We start from the raw sequence: 25,649 nt of genomic DNA on the forward strand, positions 1-25,649 counted from the left end.
CAGACGTTGTTTAACGTGTCAGTGATTATAGGTAACCATACAGACGTTGTTTAACGTGTCAGTGATTATAGGTAACCATACAGACGTTGTTTAACGTGTCAGTGATTATAGGTAACCATACAGACGTTGTTTAACGTGTCAGTGATTATAGGTAACCATACAGACGTTGTTTAACGTGTCAGTGATTATAGGTAACCATACAGATGTTGTTTAACGTGTCAGTGATTATAGGTAACCATACAGACGTTGTTGAACGTGTCAGTGATTATAGGTAACCATACGGACGTTGTTTAACGTGTCAGTGATTATAGGTAACCATACAGACGTTGTTGAACGTGTCAGTGATTATAGGTAACCTTACAGATGTAGGATCTTCATTTCAGCCAGGAAAATAATCCTGCAACAACAGGACGTGTTAATTATTATGTGGAATTATGATACATTTTTCGTAAGGGAAAATCAAGTCTGACACTTCTAAGAGGAAATTAGAAACTTCAGAAGTCTTTTTAAACCTCAAATACACTTCAGTTCTCCTGCAACAGGTTGATCAAATGAAGATCCTCCATCCATCCGTAGGTTACTAACCCCAGGCAGACATTGTCCCATTGTAAAGCATGACATGGTTATGTACTTGACATTGAAATAACACATTTTTGATGACGGTCAATACAGTGAATACATTTTACCATTAGTAATAACTGATGGATAATATTCCCACCCATAAAACAACATTAATAGACTGTTAGCTCTTAGCTGTTTAACTGTTAGTTGTATCCAGTGGAAGTCCTCTCTCCCCGATGGGCCCTACATCAATAAAGTCCTCTGGAGAAGCTTTACTGCAATGATAGCCATACAGATGGAGCCTATTCATCAGCTAGTATAGTATTACTTCATCATCATTACACTGATACACAGGAACTAACATTAGACACCTATCCCATGATCATCACAGGGACTAACATTAGAAACCTATCCCATGGTCATCACTGTGATGGATGTGGCCATTGGAATGTCAGAGGGATATTTTCTCCTCCTAACCCTTTCTGGAAACCTTTCTGTCCAATTAGATGATGGCACAGTTTGGGGTGCTATTATCTATGTTGTGGGGCTCATTCCTTACTAAACCAGTTCTCTTCCCCCTCCTGTCCCTCCCAACCCTGGTTCTTCCTGCCTGTCTGTCTGGTTCCTGCCTGGTTCCTCCTGGTTCCTCCTGCCTGTCTGTCTGGTTCCTGCCTGGCTCCTCCTGCCTGTCTGTCTGGTTCCTGCCTGGGTCCTCCTGCCTGTTTATCTGGTTCCTGCCTGGTTCCTCCTGGTTCCTCCTGCCTGTCTGTCTGGTTCCTGCCTGGTTCCTCCTGCCTGTCTGTCTGGTTCCTGCCTGGTTCCTCCTGCCTGTCTGTCTGGTTCCTGCCTGGTTCCTCCTGGTTCCTCCTGCCTGTCTGTCTGGTTCCTGCCTGGTTCCTAGTACCTTGTGGCTGCTGCCTGCCTGCCTGGTGGGAGCGGCTCCTGACTCCACAATGCCTGCGCCTCAGGTGGGGTTCTGAGCCTCCTGCTAGCCTCCTGCCAGCCCCGCCGCCTGCCAGCAGAGCCAGCCTTCCTGTTGAATAACGCTAGTCAATCCCACTTGTCTCTCTGCATGCAGTCGTCCAGCTCCCTCCCACCTGATAAATACCCCCAGCCCCCTGAAGTGGTGAATTTGTTTACCCTCCTCAGCCTCCCCCTGGAGGCCCTGCAGCCCCCCCACCACAGTTTAAAACGGGTGAAAGGATCGGTGGAGGCTTTACATCTCCATGGGCATTCTCAACAACGTCTGCTCCACTCCGATTGCAAGCCACCACAAACAAATCCAATAGCTGCTAATCAGATCATCTCATCCCCACTTCTCATGCTGTGTTTCCTTCAGAACCCCTTGTACTAGTTCCAGCCTGGGACTGTGTGATAAGACACTGGGAATGTAGTCATCATCTTCATGGTAGAGCAGCTCAGAGGGGGGATTATGATATTCCTCTAACCTTCCATTGGATATGGACTGGGGCAACGCAGAGCGGGGATACACTCCTGTACATGGCTGTCCATCCCTCCCAGTCCTGTACGCCTCTCCTTTAAAAGGTGGACTTTACAAGATTAGCGCAGTCTAACCATCATCATGTTATATGAGATAGCAGGCAGGAGACACACTGTTTACACTGTCACTAGCCGGTTACCACCCGGTACTCTACCCTGCACCTTAGAGACTGCTGCCCTATGTACATAGAGTCATTGAACACTGGTCACTTTAATAATGTTTACATACTGTTTTACCCACTTCATATGTATATATTGTATTCTAGTCATTGTTCATCCTATATAACTACTGCTGTCCACTTCATATGTATATACTGCATTCTAGTCATGGTTCATCCTATATAACTACTGCTGTCCACTTCATATGTATATACTGTATTCTAGTCATGGTTCATCCTATATCACTACTGCTGTCCACTCCTTCCTAAGATGGCGCTGTGCAGTGTTTTATTGGCTCCTGACCAATTCTGCTATTTTGTGTGTTTTTTTAAGCTGATCGTAACTTTTTTTGTACATAATGTCTCTGCCATCATTTCCTATGACCAAAAACCGCTTCTGGAGATCAGAACAGCGATCACTAAGGGGCAGTACGTTATTTATAATGAGGGATTCCTGGAGAAAACCGGACCTCTCTGAAAGGAAAACGGATTGCCCTCCCTTCAGGAAATCCCTGAACGCTTGAAAAAAACCAAGTGACCCTCTCCTATAAAACAAGCTATACAAAACAAACCTATACCCAGAATAATAATTCAAACAAAGTGGATAGCAGAGAACATGCCTACTGTTCACCCTGATTCCTAGGACTGACCAGAGCCTTTGATGTTTTAGAAACTGCTTTTCGTTTTATAAGCATTGTATGGAAAAGTAGCCAGAAGGTTGAGGATTTGCAGACCACTGCAGACAAGGGTAGGGGTGAAAAGATACCCATTATAATAAAAGCTCTGCATGAATCTATCATCTTATTTCGGGTCCGAGAAAATATAGCCTTTCATGCAATTCTACGTCATTTTACATGGCTGGAGACAAGCAGAATCTTTTTTTATACCACAACAGAGCATGACAATGAATGAGGCATTACATTTTACATTTTAGTCATTTAGCTCTTATCCAGAGCGACTTACAGTTAGTGAGTGCATACATTTTGTTATTCATGCTGCAGCACCGGAGATATTTAAATTTCTATAAAGGCTAAAAAATACAATAGTTTAAGTTTGGAACAGTGCTAAAGTTATCTATCAACTGTAAAAATGTTGCTAAACAGAATCAGTTACAACTGAAGTATCTGATCATCAATGAATTGGAGAAAAAGCCATTAGTTGAATAACACAGCAGCCGCATATCACCAGGTAGGCCATATCACCAGGTAGGCCATATCACCAGGTAGGCCATATCACCAGGTAGGCCATATCACCAGGTAGGCCATATCACCAGGTAGGCCATATCACCAGGTAGGCCATATCACCAGGTAGGCCATATCACCAGGTAGGCCTATACGCACTTGTATCTTTTTTTCATTTGGGAAACTATCACTTTCTAATTTATTCTATTTTATTCCATGATATTGTTGTTACAAAATAGATGTGTGTTGACTGTGATTAGGGCATGGGAATATAAGAGCATCTGCTAGGCTAAATTAATAAACTAGGCATGCATAGCTCACCACATGATCCTCAAACCAAAGACTGGCCAAACTCCTGTTTTTAAAAGTGTATGACTGTATAGCCTAATAAGGCATTTTTCATGTCATTATTATTTAATTATAAGTCATTTATTCATAATTTGTTCATTATATACAGCTTAAATGCTAAATGTATAGGCATGTTGTTGAAGTGCTGTTGATGGGTTGAAATGATGAGCCCTCCTGCCAGCCTACAGCGTGTCAAAATGCTTCACAATTGATTTCTTAAATGTCAGGCTATAGCCTTGAAATAATAGTACTTTTTCGTTCCTTCTTAGGCTACTCATGGCTTGCTCATGGCTGATTTAGCGTTAGTATGTTGTTTAATAGCCTGTTGAAATGTTGAACGTCAATTGATAGTGACAGAATCACACATTTCCTCCCAAGCAAAGTCCTTTTTTTTGTCTCCTCGGCTATAAAAGGTTGTAGTTCCTCTGAATGTCATAGAGACAAACCAAAGATATCCCATGATGCATCAGAGTCACATCGTACCCCGGTAGCTTGTTTCTTGCATAAAGCATGGCGGACTAAAGCGTTGTTATAGATCGCTTTATATAATCAGGTACATTATTATTATTTATTATTACTTAAGCCAACAAGGGGTAGGCCTATGCTTTTAGCCATTTTCTTTAACAGAAGTTACAATACCCTCACATGCCCTGGTTTTAATTTAACACACCAAGCTCTTCACTGACACTGAGATATTTAAAGTGGAACTGACAGTGTTTTAACTACTTTGCAGGTATGAAACAAAAAGACAATCATAATATTAGTCAACAATATCAAATTTCCAGCTTATGCTACAAAATCAACTTTATAAGATGTTTTAAAAATAGGTTATATTTGAGAAAAAAATATCATGACGTACAGTGAGGCTTGTTGGCAGAATGGATGGATGCAGTTCAATGCATGATTAATATAATTCACCAATACATTTCTTGGTAGTCCCCAAAATATTGCTATCAGGTTGTAAATCACAGCTGGCCTGGTACATTGTCTGCTGCCTCCACTCATTCGGGATGCACTGTTTCAGGTTCAATTACTCAATATTCTGAACAAAAACGGACAACTGTAACTAAGGCTGGGAATGTCAATACAATCAAACTAGCAAGGGCAGTGATCACAAGTCAGTCATAACTTGGCTAATAGACTAGCGCACATATGTCAAACACAAGGCGTCATGCCCAATGTCCACCAGATACATATGCGGTTTGTTTTGCCGGATGTCTAGCCCGCATTTTCTGTACTTGACGCACATGTGCTTTGCTTTTCAACTCGCTAAAAGCTAGCTAGTTGGAGTCTGTGTGCGTACTTCCGTTTCAAATCAAAATTAAATCAAATTTTATTGTTCGCATACACATATTTAGCAGATGTTATTGTGGGTGTAGCAAAATGCTTGTGTTCCTAGCTTCAACAGTGCAGTAATATCTAACAATTCACAAAAATACACCCAAATCTAAAAAGTAAAAGAATGGAATTAAGAAATATATAAATATTAGGATGAGCAATCTCGGAGTCCGGATTATAAATAAATATATATATATATATATATATATATATATATATATATATATATATATATATACAGACTAACCTTAAGTAAGTTCAGGGAAGGGTACTGGGCAGGGGCCGGCAAGTAGTGACTATTTAACAGTCTGATGGCCTTGAGATAGAAGCTGGTTTTCTGTCTCTCGGTCCCAGCTTTGATGCACCTATACTGACCTCGACTTCTGGATGGTAGCGGGGTGAACAGGCCGTGGCTCGGGTGGCTGAGGTCCATGATGATCTTCTTAGCCTTCCTGTGACACCGGGTGCTGTAGAAGTCCTGGAGGGCAGGCAGTGTGCCCCTGGGGATGCGTTGGGCTGACCGCACCACCCTCTGGAGAGCCCTGCACTTGTGGATGGTGCAGTTGCCGTACCAGGTGGTGATACGGCCCGACAGGATGCTCTCAATGGTTTATCTGTAAAAGTTTGTGAGGGTCTTATGGGCCAAGCCACATTTCTTCAGCCTCCTGAGTTTGAAGAGGCACTGTTGCGCCTTTTTCACCACACTGTCTGTGTGGGTGTACCATTTCAGATTGTCAGTGATTTGTACGCCGAGGAACTTGAAGCTTTCACCTTCTCCACTGCGGCCCTATCTATGTGGATGGGGCGTGTTCCCTCTGCTGTCTCCTGAAGTCAACAATCAGCTCCTTCGTCTTGTTGATGTTGAGGGAGAGGTTATTTTCTTGTCATCACGCCACCAGGGCCCTCACCTCCTCCTTGTAGGCTGTCTCGTTGTTGTTGTTAATCAGACCTACTACTGTTGTGTCGTTTGCTAAATGTATGATTGAGTTGGAGGCGTGCATGACCACGCAGTCATGGGTGAACAGGGAGTACAGGAGGGGGCTGAGCATGCAACCTTGTGGGGTCCCTGTGTTGAGGATCAGCGTAGAGGAGGTGTTGAGGATCAGCGTAGTGGAGGTGTTGAGGATCAGCGTAGTGGAGGTGTTGAGGATCAGCTTGGTGGAGGTGTTGAGCATCAGCGTAGTGGAGGTGATGAGGATCAGCGTAGTGGAGGTGATGAGGATCAGCATAGTGGAGGTGTTGTGGTTCAGCGTAGTGGAGGTGTTGAGGATCAGCGTAGTGGAGGTGATGAGGATCAGCATAGTGGAGGTATTGTGGTTCAGCGTAGTGGAGGTGTTGAGGATCAGCGTAGTGGAGGTGTTGAGGATCAGCGTAGTGGAGGTGTTGAGGATCAGCGTGGTGGAGGTGTTGAGGATCAGCGTGGTGGAGGTGTTGAGGATCAGCGTAGTGGAGGTGTTGAGGATCAGCGTAGTGGAGGTGTTGAGGATCAGCGTAGTGGAGGTGTTGAGGATCAGCGTAGTGGAGGTGTTGAGGATCAGCGTGGTGGAGGTGTTGAGGATCAGCCTAGTGGAGTTGTTGAGGATCAGCGTGGTGGAGGTGTTGAGGATCAGCGTAGTGGAGGTGTTGAGGATCAGTGTAGTGGAGGTGTTGAGGATCAGCGTAGTGGAGGTGTTGAGGATCAGCGTAGTGGAGGTGTTGAGGATCAGCTTGGTGGAGGTGTTGAGCATCAGCGTAGTTGAGGTGTTGAGAATCAGCATAGTGGAGGTGATGAGGATCAGCATAGTGGAGGTGTTGTGGTTCAGCGTAGTGGAGGTGTTGAGGATCAGCGTAGTGGAGGTGATGAGGATCAGTGTAGTGGAGGTGTTGTGGTTCAGCGTAGTGGAGGTGTTGAGGATCAGCGTAGTGGAGGTGTTGAGGATCAGCGTGGTGGAGGTGTTGAGGATCAGCGTAGTGGAGGTGTTGAGGATCAGCATGGTGGAGGTGTTGAGGATCAGCGTAGTGGAGGTGTTGAGGATCAGCGTAGTGGAGGTGTTGAGGATCAGCGTGGTGGAGGTGTTGAGGATCAGCAGATTGGAGATGTTGAGGATCAGCGTGGTGGAGGTGTTGAGGATCAGCGTAGTGGAGGTGTTGAGGATCAGTGTAGTGGAGGTGTTGAGGATCAGCGTAGTGGAGGTGTTGAGGATCAGCGTGGTGGAGGTGTTGAGGATCAGCGTGGTGGAGGTGTTGAGGATCAGCGTAGTGGAGGTGTTGAGGATCAGTGTAGTGGAGGTGTTGAGGATCAGCGTAGTGGAGGTGTTGTTGTCTACCTTCACCACTTGGGGGCGGCCCGTCTGGAAGACCAGGACCCAGTTGCACAGGGTGGGGTTCAGACCCAGGCCACCGAGCTTAATGATGAGCTTGGAGGGTACAATGGTGTTGACCTGTAGTCGATGAACAGCATTCTTACATAGGCACAAGCACTTCACTACACCCGCAAAAACATCTGCTAAACAAGTGTATGTGACCAATATATATGTTTTGTTGTTGTTGGTATTCCTCTTGTCCAGATGGGTTAGGGCAGTGTGCAGAGTGATGGCGATTGGATCTATTGGGTCGGTATGCAAATTGCAGTGGGTCTAAGGTGTCGCGTTAGGTGGAGGTAATATGCTCCTTAACTAGCCTCTCAAAACACTTCATGATGACAGAAGTGAGTGCTATGGGGCAATAGTCATTTAGTTCAGTTACATTCGCTTTCTTGGGTACAGGAACAATGGTGGAAGCAAGTGGGGACAACAGACTGGGATGTGGAGAGATTGAATATGTACGTAAACACTCCAACCAGCTAGCCTGCACATGCTCTGAAGACGCGGCTAGGGATGTCGTCCATCAGGGCCAGCAGCCTTGCGAGGGTTAAAACGCTTAAATGTCTTACTCACGTCGTCCACGGAGAACGAGAGCTTACAGTCCACGGGAGAGGTGGTGGCCTGCGTCAGCGGAACTGTGTTTCCCTCGAAGCGGGAGAAGAAGGTGTTTAGCTTGTCCAGGAGCAAGTCTTCGGTATCCGCGACGTGGCTGGTTTTCCCTTTATAATACTTGATTTTCTGGAGTCCCTGCCACATACGTCTCGTGTCTGAGCCGTTGAATTGTGACTCCACTTTGTCTCTGTCTCCATAACTGGACTGTTTGTATTCATCCATATTCCCAGTCACCTTGCCATGGTTAAATGCGGTGGTTCGCACTTTCAGTTTTGTGCAAATGCTGCCATCTATCCACGTTTTTTGGTTTTGATAGGTTTTAATAGTCCCCGTGGGAACAACATCCCGATACACTTCTATTCAGTCACCGCGTCAGTGTATATGTCAACACTATTCTCAGAGGAAATCCGGAACATATCCCAGTCCGTGTGATCTAAACAATCTAGAAGCATGGATTCCGATTGGTCAGACCAGCGTTAAACAGTCTTTACCACGGGTACTTCCTGTTTGAGTTTCTGCCTATAGGAAGGTAGGGGCAGGATGGAGGCGTGATCTGATTTGCAGAAGGAAGAGCGGGGGAGGGCCTTGTAGCCATCCCGGAAAGGAAAGTAGCAATGGTCGAGAGTTTTTGAAGCACGAGTGTTGCAGACAATATGATTTGCTTTATTAAAGTACCCCGCTACAATAACTGCGGCCTCAGGACATGCATCCAGTGTAGTTCCTTGACAGCCGTCGTGAAATAGGCTTGAGGGGGAATATACATGGCTGTGACGATGATCGAAGAGAATTCTCTCCGGAGGCAATGCGGTCGACATTTGATTGTGAGGTATTCTAGGTCGGGTGAACACAAGGACTTGAGTTCCTGTACATTACCACAACCATGAAACATACACCTCCACCTTTCTTTTTCCCAGAGAGTTCTTTATAACTTTCTGCAAGATGTACTGAGAACCCAGCTGGCTGTATGGACAGGGACAGTATATCTGGAGAGAGACATGATTCCGTGAAAAATAGTATATTACAGTCCCTTATGTCTCTCTTGATGGAGATCCGCACCCTGAGCTCATCTACTTTATTTTCCAGGGACTGAACATTAGCGAATAACATACTCAGAAGTGGTGGGAGGTATGCACGCCTCCTGAGTCGGACGAAGAGTCGCTTACCGCTTCTCCGCCGGCGGCATCTTGAAGCAGTCTCTGGGATAAGTGGAATTGCCTTGGGGGGTACGAACAAAGGATCCAATTCAGGAAAGTCATATTTCTAGTCAAAATGCTGGTGAGTTTCCGCCGCTCTTATATCCAAAAGTTATTTCCGTCTGTATGTAATAATGCAAAGGAGGTTCTGAGCTAATAAGGCGAGAAATAACACACACAAAAGAAATACTGTAAAGTTGCTAAGGAGCAATAAACAGCGCAACCATGTCTATCGGCGCCATCTTGTTTTCCACTGCGCGGTAAAGCAACGCACTAGTTGAAAATATTTAACGCATGCGAACACACTGCAGCCTAATGCGTACCAGCGGACTGTTCAATATATATTTTGATTTGTTGAACACTTTTTTGGTTACTACATGATTACATATGTGTTATTACATAGTTTTGATGTCTTCACTATTTTTATACAATGTAGAAAATAGTAAAAAATTCAGAAAAACCCTTGAATTAGTAGGTGTTCTAAAACTTTTGACCGGTGGTGTATATACTAGGCAGTGTCAGAGGAAGGCCCAAAAAATTGTCAAAGACTCGTCACCCAAGACTGTGCTCTCTGCTACCGCACGGCAAGCAGCCAAGTCTAGATCCAAATGGCTCCTTAACAGCTTCTACCCCCAAGCCATAAGACTGCTGAACAATTAATCAAATGGCCACCTGGACTATTTACATTGACCCCCCCTTTGTTTTTACACTGCTGCTACTCACTGTTTATTATTTTATTTTTATTTATTTATTTATTTTTGTTATTTAGCAGACGCTCTTATCCAGAGCGACTTACATGAGCAATTAGGGTTAAGTGCCTTGCTCAAGGGCACATCGACAGATTTTTCACCTAGTCGGCTCGGGGATTAGAACCAGCGACCTTTCGGTTACTGGCACAACGCTCTTAACCACTAAGCTACCTGCCGCCCTATTATCTATGCATAGTCACTTTACCCCTACCTACATGTACATATTACCTCGACTAACCTGTACCCCCGCACATTGACTTGGTACCGGTACTCCCTGTATATTGCCTCGTTATTGTTATTTTATTGTGTAACTTTTTATTAAATGTTTTACTTTTGTTTACTTAGTAAATATTTTGAACTGCATAGTTGGTTAAGGGCTTATAAGTAAACATTTCACAGTAAGGTTGTATTCGGCGCATGTGACACTTTTTATTTTATTTTATTTGATATCTGGTGAGTATGCAGGCCATGGAAAAACTTGGACATTATCATGTTGAAACATGAGGTGATGGAGGCGGACGAATGGCACGACAATGAGCCTCAGAATCTTATCACATTAAATTGCCATCGATAAAATGTGTTTGTTGTCCGTAGCTTATGCCTGCCCATACCATAACCCCACCACCACAACCATGGGGCACTCTGTTTACAACATTGATATCAGCATACTGTCAATACCAACCATTCACATACTGTCTATACTGTCTATAACTACCATTCACATACTGTCTATACTGTCAATACCTACCATTCACATACTGTCCTTACTGTATGTACCTACCATTCACATACTGTCCTTACTGTCAATACCTACCATTCACATACTGTCCTTACTGTATGTACCTACCATTAACATACTGTCATTACTATCTATATCTACCATTCACATACTGTCCTTAATGTCTGTACCTACCATTCACATACTGTCTATACTGTCTAAACCTACCATTCACATACTGTCTATACTGTCTATACCTACCATTCACATACTGTCTATACTGTCAATACCTACCATTCACATACTGTCTATACTGTCAATACCTACCATTCACATACTGTCCTTACTGTCTGTACCTACCATTCACATACTGTCTATACTGTCAATACCTACCATTCACATACTGTCCTTACTGTATGTACCTACCATTAACATACTGTCATTACTATCTATATCTACCATTCACATACTGTCCTTACTGTCTGTACCTACCATTCACATACTGTCTATACTGTCTATACCTACCATTCACATACTGTCTATACTGTCTATACCTACCATTAACATACTGTCTATACTGTCTATACCTACCATTCACATACTGTCTATACTGTCAATACCTACCATTCACATACTGTCCTTACTGTCTGTACCTACCATTCACATACTGTCCTTACTATCTATACCTACCATTCACATACTGTCCTTACTCTCTGTACCTACCATTCACATACTGTCCTTACTGTCAATACCTACCATTCACATACTGTCTATACTGTCAATACCTACCATTCACATACTGTCTATACTGTCAATACCTACCATTCACATACTGTCTATACTGTCAATACTGACCATTCACATACTGTCCTTACTCTCTATACCTACCATTCACATACTGTCTATACTGTCTATACGTACCATTCACATACTGTCTATACTGCCAATACCTACCATTCACATACTGTCCTTACTATCTATACCTACCATTCACATACTGTCTATACTGTCTATACTTACTATTCACATACTGTCTATACTGTCTATACCTACCATTCACATACTGTCTATACTGTCTATACCTACCATTCACATACTGTCTATACTGTATATACCTACCATTCACATACTGTCTATACTGTCAATACCTACCATTCACATACTGTCCTTACTGTCTGTACCTACCATTCACATACTGTCCTTACTGTCTATACCTACCATTCACATACTGTCCTTACTATCTATACCTACCATTCACATACTGTCCTTACTCTCTGTACCTACCATTCACATACTGTCCTTCCTGTCAATACCTACCATGCACATACTGTCTATACTGTCAATACCTACCATTCACATACTGTCTATACTGTCAATACCGACCATTCACATACTGTCCTAACTATCTGTAGCTACCATTCACATACTGTCTATACTGTCTATACCTACCATTCACATACTGTCTATACTGTCAATACCGACCATTCACATACTGTCCTTACTATCTGTACCTACCGTTCACATACTGTTCTTACTGTCTATACCTACCGTTCACATACTGTCTATACTGTCAATACCTACCATTCACATACTGTCTATACTGTCAATACCAACCATTCACATACTGTCTATACTGTCTATACCTACCATTCACATACTGTCTATACTGTCAATACCGACCATTCACATACTGTCCTTACTATCTGTACCTACCATTCACATACTGTCCTTACTGTCAATACCTACCATTCACATACTGTCTATACTATCTATACCTACCATACACATACTGTCTATACTATCTATACCTACCATTCACATACTGTCCTTACTGTCTATACCTACCATTAATATACTGTACATATTGTCCATACCTACCATTCACATACTGTCCTTACTGTCTGTACCTACCATTCACATACTGTCTATACCTACCATTCACATACTGTCCTTACTGTCTGTACCTACCATTCACATACTGTCTATATGTTCAATACCTACCATTCATATACTGTCTATACTGTCAATACAACAAATGATTTGAACAAATTAGAGCTGCAACTCTATTCCTCTGTGACACGTGACTTCCGTCTCGCTTCCGCATTGTCTCCGTGCTGCTCTGCTGTTTGTTGCTACTTGGCTACCTGCCAAACTATTCACGTTTTACTTTTAATAAACGTTTAATCAATCTCTGTGTTCAACAAATTTACCAACTTTTTAGTTTTGTCCTCACTCATCTTTTTTCGTTAAACTTTTTCACCCCGGACGTTTATCCCGAGACAGAAGAGTCATTTTCCTGTGCGTTTTAGCTGCCAACTTTACGTTATTTTCCGTTTTTCCATCGCAACTTTTTTTCCCTTATTCAACTTTTTCACTCCGGACGCTTTATCTGGACATGGCTCATCAACATCTTCAACAGCCGAAGCTAAGTAGTAACATTAACATGATGTCTTTTAATTGCAGTCGCTGTACTCATAATATACAGGAGAATTCTCGCCTTACGGCGAGAATAGCTGTGCTACAAGCCCAGCTTCAGACGCAATCGTTAGGCAAGAGTATTATCAGTGTAGGAAAGGAAGAAACAGCGTCTGTGCCACCAGTAAGTACAGACAGTAACGTTAGTATAACTCCCCCCGCACAGTCCCTGCAGCCGGACAACTTTCTCATGGCTTCTGGAGGGAAATACTGTTGGAATGCTCAACCGGTGTCGCTCATTCAGCCGACAGAAACCTTCAACCGGTTTTCCCCATTATGTAGCGAGTCGGAGTCTGAGTCTGAGTCTTCTCTAGTCTCTACTCCTCCCGTTACGGGGTCTGAGACGCCGAAGGCTCCCACCATTAGCTCTGACAAATTGAAAACCCTAGTCATTGGCGACTCCATTACCCGCAGTATTAGACTTAAAACGAATCACCCAGCGATCATACACTGTTTACCAGGGGGCAGGGCTACCGACGTTAAGGCTAATCTAAAGATGGTGCTGGCTAAAGCTAAAACTGGCGAGTGTAGAGAGTATAGAGATATTGTTATCCACGTCGGCACCAACGATGTTAGGATGAAACAGTCAGAGGTCACCAAGTGCAACATAACTTCAGCGTGTAAATCAGCTAGAAAGATGTCGGCATCGAGTAATTGTCTCTGGCCCCCTCCCAGTTAGGGGAAGTGACGAGCTCTACAGCAGAGTCTCAGCACTTAATCGCTGGTTGAAAACTGTTTTCTGCCCCTCCCAAAAGATAACATTTGTGGATAATTGGCCCTCTTTCTGGGACTCACCCACAAACAGGATCAAGCCTGACCTGCTGAGGAGTGACGGACTCCATCCTAGCTGGAGGGGTGCTCTCCTCTTATCTACCAACATAGATAGGGCTCTAACTCCTTTAGCCCCACAGTGAAATAGGGTGCAGGCCAGGCAGCAGGCTGTTAGCCAACCTGCCAGCTTAGTGGAGTCTGCCAATAGCATAGTCAGTGTAGTCAGCTCAGCCATACCCATTGAGACTGTGTCTGTGCCTCGACCTAGGTTGGGCAAAACTAAACATGGTGGTGTCCACCCTAGCAATCTTATTAGGATAAAGACCTCCTCCATTCCTGCCATTATTGAAAGAGATCGTGATACCTCACATCTCAAAATAGGGTTACTTAATGTTAGATCCCTCACTTCAAAGGCAGTCATAGTCAATGAACTAATCACTGATCATAATCTTGATGTGATTGGCCTGACTGAAACATGGCTTAAGCCTGATGAATTTGCTGTGTTAAATGAGGCCTCACCTCCTGGTTACACTAGTGACCATATTCCCCGTGCATCCCGCAAAGGCGGAGGTGTTGCTAACATTTACGATAGCAAATTTCAATTTACAAAAAAAAAAATGACGTTTTCATCTTTCGAGCTTCTAGTCATGAAATCTATGCAGCCTACTCAATCACTTTTTATAGCTACTGTTTACAGGCCTCCTGGGCCATATACAGCGTTCCTCTCTGAGTTTCCTGAATTCCTATCAGACCTTGTAGTCATAGCAGATCATATTCTAATTTTTGGTGATTTTAATATTCACATGGAGAAGTCCACAGACCCACTCCAAAAGTCCTTCGGAGCCATTATCGACTCAGTGGGTTTTGTCCAACATGTCTCTGGACCTACTCACTGCCACAGTCATACTCTGGACCTAGTTTTGTCCCATGGAATAAATGTTGTAGATCTTAATGTTTTTCCACAAAATCCTGGACTATCGGACCACCATTTTATTACGTTTGCAATCGCAACAAATAATCTGCTCAGACCCCAACCAAGGAGCATCAAAAGTCGTGCTATAAATTCTCAGACAACACAAAAATTCATTGATGCCCTTCCAGACCCCTTCTGCCTACCCAAGGACGTCAGAGGACAAAAATCAGTTAACCACTTAACTGAGGAACTAAATTTAACCTTGCACAATACCCTAGATGCAGTTGCACCCCTAAAAACGAAAAACATTTGTCATAAGAAACTAGCTCCCTGGTATACAGAAAATACCCGAGCTTTGAAGCAAGCTTCCAGGAAATTGGAACGGAAATGGCGCCACACCAAACTGGAAGTCTTCCGACTAGCTTGGAAAGACAGTACCGTGCAGTACCGAAGAGCCCTCACTGCTGCTCGATCATCCTACTTTTCCAAATTAATCGAGGAAAATAAGAACAATCCAAAATTTCTTTTTGATACTGTTGCAAAGCTAACTAAAAAGCAGCATTCCCCAAGAGAGGATGGTTTTCACTTCAGCAGTGATAAATTCATGAACTTCTTTGAGGAAAAGATCATGACCATTAGAAAGCAAATTACGGACTCCTCTTTGAATCTGCGTATTCCTCCAGGGCTTAGCTGTCCTGGATCTGCACAGCTCTGCGAGGGCCTGGGATCGGGAGAGACACTTAAGTGTTTTAGTACTATATCTCTTGACACAATGATGAAAATAATCATGGCCTCTAAACCTTCAAGCTGCATACTGGATCCTATTCCTACTAAACTGCTGAAGGAGCTGCTTCCTGTGCTTGGCCCTCCTATGTTGAACATAATAAACAGCTCTCTATCCACCGGATGTGTACCAAACTCACTAAAAGTGGCAGTGATAAAGCCTCTCTTGAAAAAGCCAAACCTTGACCCGGAAAATATAAAAAACTATCGGCCAATATCGAATCTTCCATTCCTCTCAAAAATTTTAGAAAAAGCTGTTGCGCAGCAACTCACTGCCTTTCTGAAGACAAACAATGTATACGAAATGCTTCAGTCTGGTTTTAGACCCCATCATAGCACTGAGACTGCACTTGTGAAGGTGGTAAATGACCTTTTAATGGCGTCAGACCGAGGCTCTGCATCTGTCCTCGTGCTACTAGACCTTAGTGCTGCCTTTGACACCATCGATCACCACATTCTTTTGGAGAGACTGGAAACCCAAATTGGTCTACACGGACAAGTTCTGGCCTGGTTTAGATCCTACCTGTCGGAAAGATATCAGTTTGTCTCTGTGAATGGTCTGTCCTCCGACAAATCAACTGTACATTTCGGTGTTCCTCAAGGTTCCGTTTTAGGACCACTATTGTTTTCACTATATATTTTACCTCTTGGGGATGTTATTCGAAAACATAATGTTAACTTTCACTGCTATGCGGATGACACACAGCTGTACATTTCAATGAAGCATGGCGAAGCCCCAAAATTGCCCTCGCTAGAAGCCTGTGTTTCAGACATAAGGAAGTGGATGGCTGAAAACTTTTTACTTTTAAACTCGGACAAAACAGAGATGCTTGTTCTAGGTCCCAAGAAACAAAGAGATCTTCTGTTAAATCTGACAATTCATCTTGATGGTTGTAAAGTCGTCTCAAATAAAACTGTGAAGGACCTAGGCGTTACTCTTGACCCTGATCTCTCTTTTGACGAACATATCAAGACTGTTTCAAGGACAGCTTTTTTCCATCTACGTAACATTGCAAAAATCAGAAATTTTCTGTCCAAAAATGATGCAGAAAAATTAATCCATGCATTTGTTACTTCTAGATTAGACTACTGCAATGCTCTATTTTCCGGCTACCCGGATAAAGCACTAAATAAACTTCAGTTAGTGCTAAATACGGCTGCTAGAATCCTGACTAGAACCAAGAAATTTGATCATATTACTCCAGTGCTAGCTTCCCTACACTGGCTTCCTGTTAAGGCAAGGGCTGATTTCAAGGTTTTACTGTTAACCTATAAAGCGTTACATGGGCTTGCTCCTACCTATCTTTCCGAGTTGGTCCTGCCGTACATACCAATACGTACGCTACGGTCACAAGACGCAGGCCTCCTAATTGTCCCTAGAATTTCTAAGCAAACAGCGGGAGGCAGGGCTTTCTCCTATAGATCTCCATTTTTATGGAACAGTCTGCCTACCCATGTGAGAGACGCAGACTCGGTCTCAACCTTTAAGTCTTTACTGAAGACTTATCTCTTCAGTAGGTCATATGATTGAGTGTAGTCTGGCCCAGGAGTGTGAAGGTGAACGGAAAGGCTGGAGCAACGAACAGCCCTTGCTGTCTCTGCCGGGCCGGTTCCCCTCTCCACTGGGGTTCTCTGCCTCTAACCCTGTTGCAGGGGCTGAGTCACTGGCCTGCTGGTGCTCTTTCATGCCGTCCCTGGGAGGGGTGCGTCACTTGAGTGGGTTGAGTTACTGACGTGATCTTCCTGTCTGGGTTGGCGCCCCCCCCCCCCCCTTGGTTTGTGCTGTGGTGGAGACCTCTGTGGGCTATACTCGGCCTTGTCTCAGGATTGTAAGTTGGTGGTTGGGGATATCCCTCTAGTGGTGCGGGGGCTGTGCTTTGGCGGAGTGGGTGGGGTTATATCCTTCCTGTTTGGCCCTGTCCGGGGGTTTCTTCGGATGGGGCCACAGTGTCTCCGGACCGCTCCTGTCTCAGCCTCCAGTATTTATGCTGCAGTAGTTTATGTGTCGGGGGGCTGGGGTTAGTTGGTTATACCTGGAGTACTTCTCCTGTCTTATCCAGTGTCCTGTGTGAATTTAAGTATGCTCTCTCTAATTCTCTCGTTCTCTCTTTCTCTCTGAGAACCTGAGCCCTAGGACCATACGTCAGGACTACCGGGCATGATGACACCCTGCTGCCCCCAGTCCGCCTGGCCTTGCTGCTATTCCAGTTTCAACTGTTCTGCCTGCGGCTACGAAACCCCTACCTGTCCCATACCTGCTGTTTTCAACTCTAAATGATCGGCTATGAAAAGCCAACTGAGAGACCTGAGCCCTAGGACCATACGTCGGGACTACCGGCCGTGGTGACTCCTTGCTATCCCCAGTCCGCCTGGCCTTGCTGCTATTCCAGTTTAAACTGTTCTGCCTGCGGTTATGGAACCCCTACCTGTCCCAGACCTGCTGTTTTAAACTCTAATGATCGGCTATGAAAAGCCAACTGAGATTTATTCCTGATTATTATTTGACCATGCTTGTCACTTATGAACATTTTTGAACATCTTGGCATGGTTCTGTTATAATCTCCACCCGGCACAGCCAGAAGAGGACTGGCCACCCCTCATAGCCTGGTTCCTCTCTAGGTTTCTTCCTAGGTTTTGCCTTTCTAGGGAGTTTTTCCTAGCCACCGTGCTTCTACACCTGCATTACTAGCTGTTTGGGGTTTTAGGCTGGGTTTCTGTACAGCACTTCGAGATATTAGCTGATGTAAGAAGGGCTATATAAAATAAAATTGATTGATTGATTGAATACCTACCATTCATATACTGTCTATACTGTCTATGCCTACCATTCACATACTGTACATACTGTCTATACCTACCATTCACATACTGTCTATACTGTCTATGCCTACCATTAATATACTGTACATACTGTCTATACCTACCATTCACATACTGTCTATACTGTCTATACCTACCATTCACATACTGTACATACTATCTGTACCTACCATTCACATACTGTCTATACTTCTATACCTACCATTCACATACTGTCCTTACTGTTTGTACCTACCATTCACATACTGTCTATACTGTCCATACATACCATTCACATACTGTCTATACTGTCTATACCTACCATTCACATACTGTCCTTACTATCTATACCTACCATTCACACACATTGCATTTTAGTTACACTGTTTATACATATTTATTGATATACTTGATTCTTGACATAGCTAACTCTAATATACAGTATCTACTGCTGCACATATCATTCTAAGTATATGTTGTGTAAATTCATCCGGTGTACATACAGTACGTATAGATTGCATTTGGCTCATGCAAAAAAGAACACATATCTCTAGTTTAAGCTGACATATTTTTATGGGGATTTTTTAAATGTTGTTACTTAGATTGACGCACCGGTGCATCAATCGACTCTAGGGTTTATTGTGTGAGTGCACCTGAATGACTGGATACAGGCTGTTTAATCGGTGCCATCCTATGCTGTTGGGTTGTTGTTGGAGTGCATGGAAATGCAAAGTGAATTTGTACTTTGTGCTGTACTTCTTTTAAACGTATTTGAAATGATTTATGAGCAAATTAATGATCGTTAACATAAAATCTCCCGAGTGGCGCAGTGGTCTAAGGCACTGCATCGCAGTGCTAGCTTTGCCACTAGAGATCCTGGTTCAAATCCAGGCTCTGTTGTAGCCGGCTGTGACCAGGAGACCCATGGGGTGGCGCACAATTGGTCCAGGGTAGGGGAGGGAATGGCCGGCAGGGATGTAGCTCAGTTGGTAGAACATGGCGTTTGCAACGCCAGGGTTGTGGGTTCTATTCCCACGGGGGGCCAGTATGAAAAATTAAAAAAATAACGTATGCACTCACTAACTGTAAGTCGCTCTGGATAAGAGCGTCTGCTAAATGACTAAAATGTAAATGTAAATAAAATACTCCCCAAAGACCTGATTTGGTTTAGATTGGCACACCTACGTTTACACATTTAAAACACTTTTTGGTTTGATTTTGTGATGTGGTTACCAAACAGATCAAAACATCATTTTCACATTTCACAGATATGTATTTCCTTTGGAGGACTAAAATAGGATTTGACAAAGGTAAAAAACAACACAAGTTGTTGATACATGAATGCATGTACAACTCTGAATTATTTTTAAGGTCATTTTCAGTGTACAGTCATTCCATTTGGACTGCATGTGGTGCTTCAGCAGAAACCAGTTAAAACAAAATCACATTTGATATCTTCCTTTTAGACAAGACGCAGATATTGCAGAAGTTGTTTTAGTGAATACATTTGCAAGTTGTCATGGTTGGTTTGATAAGACACTCATGTATGGCTGTCAGGATATCTCAGAAGTTGTTTTAGTGAATAAGGTTGCAGGTTGTGGTGGTTGGTTTGGTAAGACACTCCTGTATGGCTGTCAGGGGGATGATGGTGGTTGGTTTGGTAAGACACTCCTGTATGGCTGTCAGGGGGATGATGGTGGTTGGTTTGGTAAGACACCTTTGTATGGCTGTCAGGGGATTGATGGTGGTTGATTTGGTAAGACACTCCTGTATGGCTGTCAGGGGGATGATGGTGGTTGGTTTGGTAAGACACTCCTTTATGGTTGTCAGGTAGATGATGGTAGTTGGTTTGGTAAGACACTCCTGTATGGCTGTCAGGGGGATGATGGTGATTGGTTTGGTAAGACACTCCTGTATGGTTGTCAGGGGGATGATGGTGGTTGGTTTGGTAAGACACTCCTGTATGGCTGTCAGGTGGATGATGGTGGTTGGTTTGGTAAGACACTCCTTTATGGCTGTCAGGGAGATGATGGTGGTTGGTTTGGTAAGACATTCCTTTATGGCTGTCAGGGGGATGATGGTGGTTGGTTTGGTAAGACACTCCTTTATGTCTGTCAGGGGGATGATGGTGGTTGGTTTGGTAAGACACTCCTGTATGGCTGTCAGGGGGATGATGGTGGTTGGTTTGGTAAGACACTCCTTCATGGCTGTCAGGGAGATGATGGTGGTTGGTTTGGTAAGACACTCCTGTATGGTTGTCAGGTGGATGATGGTGGTTGGTTTGGTAAGACACTCCTGTTTGGCTTTAAGGTGGATGATGGTGGTTGGTTTGGTAAGACACTCCTGTAAGGCTGTCAGGGGGATGATGGTGGTTGGTTTGGTAAGACACTTCTTTATGGCTGTCAGGGTGAAGTGAGGACATGATTAATGAAAAACACAGACATAGTTAGACGTTAAAGCTTAAAATAATGCCATGTTATTATACAAATACAATTTGAAATGCACTCACAGTATAAATAATGTGGATGTCTTTCAAAATACGTTTGGTCAATCAAAATAAAATATGACAACATTATATTTTTAAATGTGTGTATTTTTGGTGTAATTGGGATGTGACTCTAGTGTAAGAGGGTTTCCTTGTCACAACTTAAAAACATCTAACCGACCTAGAAACACCTAACCCCCTAGAAACACCTAACCCCCTAGAAACACCTAACCCCCTTGATACACCTAACCCCCTAGAAACACCTAACCCCCTTGATACACCTAACCCCCTAGAAATACCTAACCCCCTTGATACACCTAACCCCCTAGAAACACCTAACCCAACTAGAAACACCTAACCCACCTAGAATCACCTAACCCCCTAGAAACACCTAACCCCCTAGAATCACCCATACCCCCTAGAAACACCTAAGCCCCAGAAACACCTAACCCACCTAGAAACACCTAACTCACCTAGAAACACCTAAACCCCTAGAAACACTTAACCCCCTAGAAACACCTAATCCAACTAGAAACACCTAACCCACCTAGAATCACCTAACCCCCTAGAAACTCCTAACCCCCTAGAATCACCCATACCCCCTAGAAACACCTAAGCCCCTAGAAACACCTAACCCAACTAGAAACACCTAACCCACCTAGAATCAACTAACCCCCTAGAAACACCTAACCCCCTAGAATCACCCATACCCCCTAGAAACACCAAAGCCCCTAGAAACACCCAACCCACCTAGAAACACCTAACCCACCTAGAAACACCTAAACCCCTAGAAACACTTAACCCCCTAGAAACACCTAACCCAACTAGAAACACCTAACCCACCTAGAATCACCTAACCCCCTAGAAACACCTTACCCCCTAGAATCACCCATACCCCCTAGAAACACCTAAGCCTCTAGAAACACCTAACCCACCTAGAATCACCTAACCCCCTAGAAACTCCTAACCCCCTAGAATCACCCATACCCCCTAGAAACACCTAAGCCCCTAGAAACACCTAACCCAACTAGAAACACCTAACCCACCTAGAATCAACTAACCCCCTAGAAACACCTAACCCCCTAGAATCACCCATACCCCCTAGAAACACCAAAGCCCCTAGAAACACCCAACCCACCTAGAAACACCTAACCCACCTAGAAACACCTAAACCCCTAGAAACACTTAACCCCCTAGAAACACCTAACCCAACTAGAAACACCTAACCCACCTAGAATCACCTAACCCCCTAGAAACACCTTACCCCCTAGAATCACCCATACCCCCTAGAAACACCTAAGCCCCTAGAAACACCTAACCCACCTAGAAACACCTAACCCACCTAGAAACACCTAAACCCCTAGAAACACTTAACCCCCTAGAATCACCTAACCCCCTAGAAACACCTAAACCCCTAGAAACACCTAACACACCTACAAACAGCTAACCCACCTAGAAACACCTAACCCACCTAGAAACACCTAACCCCCCTAGAAACACCTAAAACCCATAGAAACACCTAACCCCCTAGAAATACCTAACCCACCTAGAAACACCTAACCCCCCTAGAAACACCTAACTCCCCTAGAAACACCTAACTCCACAGAAACACCTAACCCCCATAGAAACATTTAACTCCCTGGAAACAACTAACCCCCTAGAAACACTTAACCCCCTAGAAATAACTAACACCCCTAGAAACACCTAAAACCACTAGAAACACTGCAACTATTGGACATAGGTACCCTCATTAACAAACCAGTTGTGGAGAAATGGGGCTAAACCTGTACTACATTACTCAGGAGGAGATGGGGAGAGACCTGTACTACATTACTCAGGAGGAGATGGGAGAGACCTGTACTACATTACTCAGGAGGAGATGGGAGAGACCTGTACTACATTACTCAGGAGGAGATGGGATAGACCTGTACTACATTACTCAGGAGGAGATGGGGAGAGACCTGTACTACATTACTAAGGAGGAGATGGGAGAGACCTGCTGAGACAGCTCTATGTTGGCTGAGAAGAACCACCTAAGTGGTGTCAGTAGCACCAGAATATTACTACTGTAGTCATCTCTGCCACAGAGCTGTCAAATCTGTCTATAAGACTGCCAGAGCTGCAGCACAACATGAAACAGAAATGTCTAGATATATTCCAGTCTATTAGCAGAATGCTAAGTATATACAGTATATTTTGAGATATTATAATGGCCTGGACACTGAGTCTAAATAAAAGCTTTGTTTTGACACATTTCGAAACACAGAGGATATCTCTGACAGACAGCGTTAAATATTGATTAGGGTCTGTTTGAAATGATTTTCTGACTCTGGCTATTTTTCTCTTCTTTGTGCAGTAAGTTCACGTCTCTCCTGTGATCTGTCTCATTCTCAGTCGGACTAAATTAGTCCATGAGAGAAGAGTCCATCTGGATCCTCGGTGACAGAGACACCCTATACAGGAAGCTGCTGCTTCTCCAGCTCCAACCCCCAGCATCCTCTCTTACAGCACACATCAATATTACATTAGGTAACCCAAAAGGAGAACTATTCTTCCTCCCCTGCCAGTCAGTCAGTCACTACCCTACAGGTTGGTTGAGTTTCTGTCTCGTCAAACGTGCAGAGAAAGCCGACACTCTCCTCTCCTTGGAAGATTTAGAGTCTTTTCATTTATCCTCATTCAGGATGACAAAAATCAATCATTTCATTCTCTCTGGATGGCTACCCATTAAGAATGGGACACCAGCTGAAATTAAATACATTTCCCCCCACTGATGCTCGGCTATGATAGGTTTGTTGAACTACAAATGGCTATGATAGCTTTGTGGAACTACAAATGGGCATAGGGTAGCTTTCTAAATACAAATGAAAGAGTGTGTCTGACTCTCACCTATGTTCCAGACATTGGGTGATGATACGGTTTTAGGTATTATCTAATGTGTTTGACAAGTGTTTGAGGTTAGTGAGCCAACTCAAGTAAACAAATTAAAGCCATTTTAAAGCCAAGGGTGAAAGTACTTTGGGGTTAGGGACTTGTTTAGTTGTTATTAAAGGACAGGGTCTTGTCAAGATGTTAATATAGGACAGGGTCTTGTCTAGCTGTTATTATAAAACAAGGTCTAGGTGTTATTATGGGACAGGGTATTGTCTAGCTGTTATTATAGGACAGGGTCAAACTGTTATTACAGGACAGGGTCTAGTCTATCTATTATTATAGGACAGGGTCTTGTCAAGCTGTTATTATAGGACAGATCCTAGCTGTTATTATAGGACAGGGTCTATCTGTTGTTATAGGACAGGGTATAGCTGTTATTATAGGACAGGGTCTTGTCTAGCTGTTATTATAGGACAGGGTCTTGTCTAGATGTTATTATAGGACAGGGTCTAGCTGTTATTATAGGACAGGGTCTAGCTGTTATTATAGGACTGGGTCTAGCTGTTATGATAGGACAGAGTCTAGCTGTTATTATAGGACAGGGTCTAGCTGTTATTATAGGACAGGGTCTAGCTGTTATTATAGGACAGGGTCTTGTCTAGCTGTTATTATAGGACAGGGTCTTGTCTAGCTGTTATTAAAGGACAGGGTATTGTCTAGCTGTTATTACAGACAGGGTCTTGTCTAGCTTTTATTATAGGAGAGGTTCTTGTCTAGCTGTTATTATAGGACAGGGTCTTGCTGTTATTATAGGACAGGGTCTTGTCTAGCTGTTATTGTAGTTCAGGGTCTTGACTTTCTGTTATTATAGGACAGGTCTAGCTGCTATTAAAGGACAGGGTCTAGCTGTTATTATAGGACAGGATCTTGTCTAGCTGTTATTATAGGACAGGGTCTTGTCTAGCTGTTATTAAAGGACAGGGTATTGTCTAGCTGTTATTATAAGACAGGGTCTTGTCTAGCTTTTATTATAGGACAGGGTCTTGTCTAGCTGTTATTATAGGACATTGTCTAGCTGTTATTATACGACAGGGTCTAGCTGTTATTATAGGACAGGGTCTAGCTGTTATTATAGGACAGGGTCTAGCTGTTATTGTAGGACAGGGTCTTGTCTAGCTGTTATTATAGGACAGGGTCTAGCTGTTAATATAGGACAGGGTCTTGTCTAGCTGTTATTATAGGACAGGATATTGCTGTTATTATAGGACAGAGTCTAGCTGTAATTATAGGACAGGGTCTATCTGTTATTATAGGACAGGGTCTAGCTATTATTATAGGACAGGGTCTTGTCTAGCTGTTATTATAGGATATTGTCTAGATGTTATTATAGGACAGGGACTAGCTGTTATTATAGGACAGGGTCTAGCTGTTATTATAGGACAGGGTCTTGTCTAGCTGTTATTATAGGACATGGTCTTGTCTAGATGTTATTATAGGACAGGGTCTAGCTGTTATTATAGGACAGGGTCTAGCTGTTATTATAGGACTGGGTCTAGCTGTTATGATAGGACAGAGTCTAGCTGTTATTATAGGACAGGGTCTAGCTGTTATTATAGGACAGGGTCTAGCTGTTATTATAGGACAGGGTCTTGTCTAGCTGTTATTATAGGACAGGGTCTTGTCTAGCTGTTATTAAAGGACAGGGTATTGTCTAGCTGTTATTATAAGACAGGGTCTTGTCTAGCTTTTATTATAGGACAGGTTCTTGTCTAGCTGTTATTATAGGACAGGGTCTTGCTGTTATTATAGGACAGGGTCTTGTCTAGCTGTTATTGTAGTTCAGGGTCTT

This window comes from Coregonus lavaretus (genome assembly GCF_964263955.1).
Source record: "Coregonus lavaretus genome assembly, chromosome: 3".
NCBI lineage: Eukaryota > Metazoa > Chordata > Actinopteri > Salmoniformes > Salmonidae > Coregonus > Coregonus lavaretus.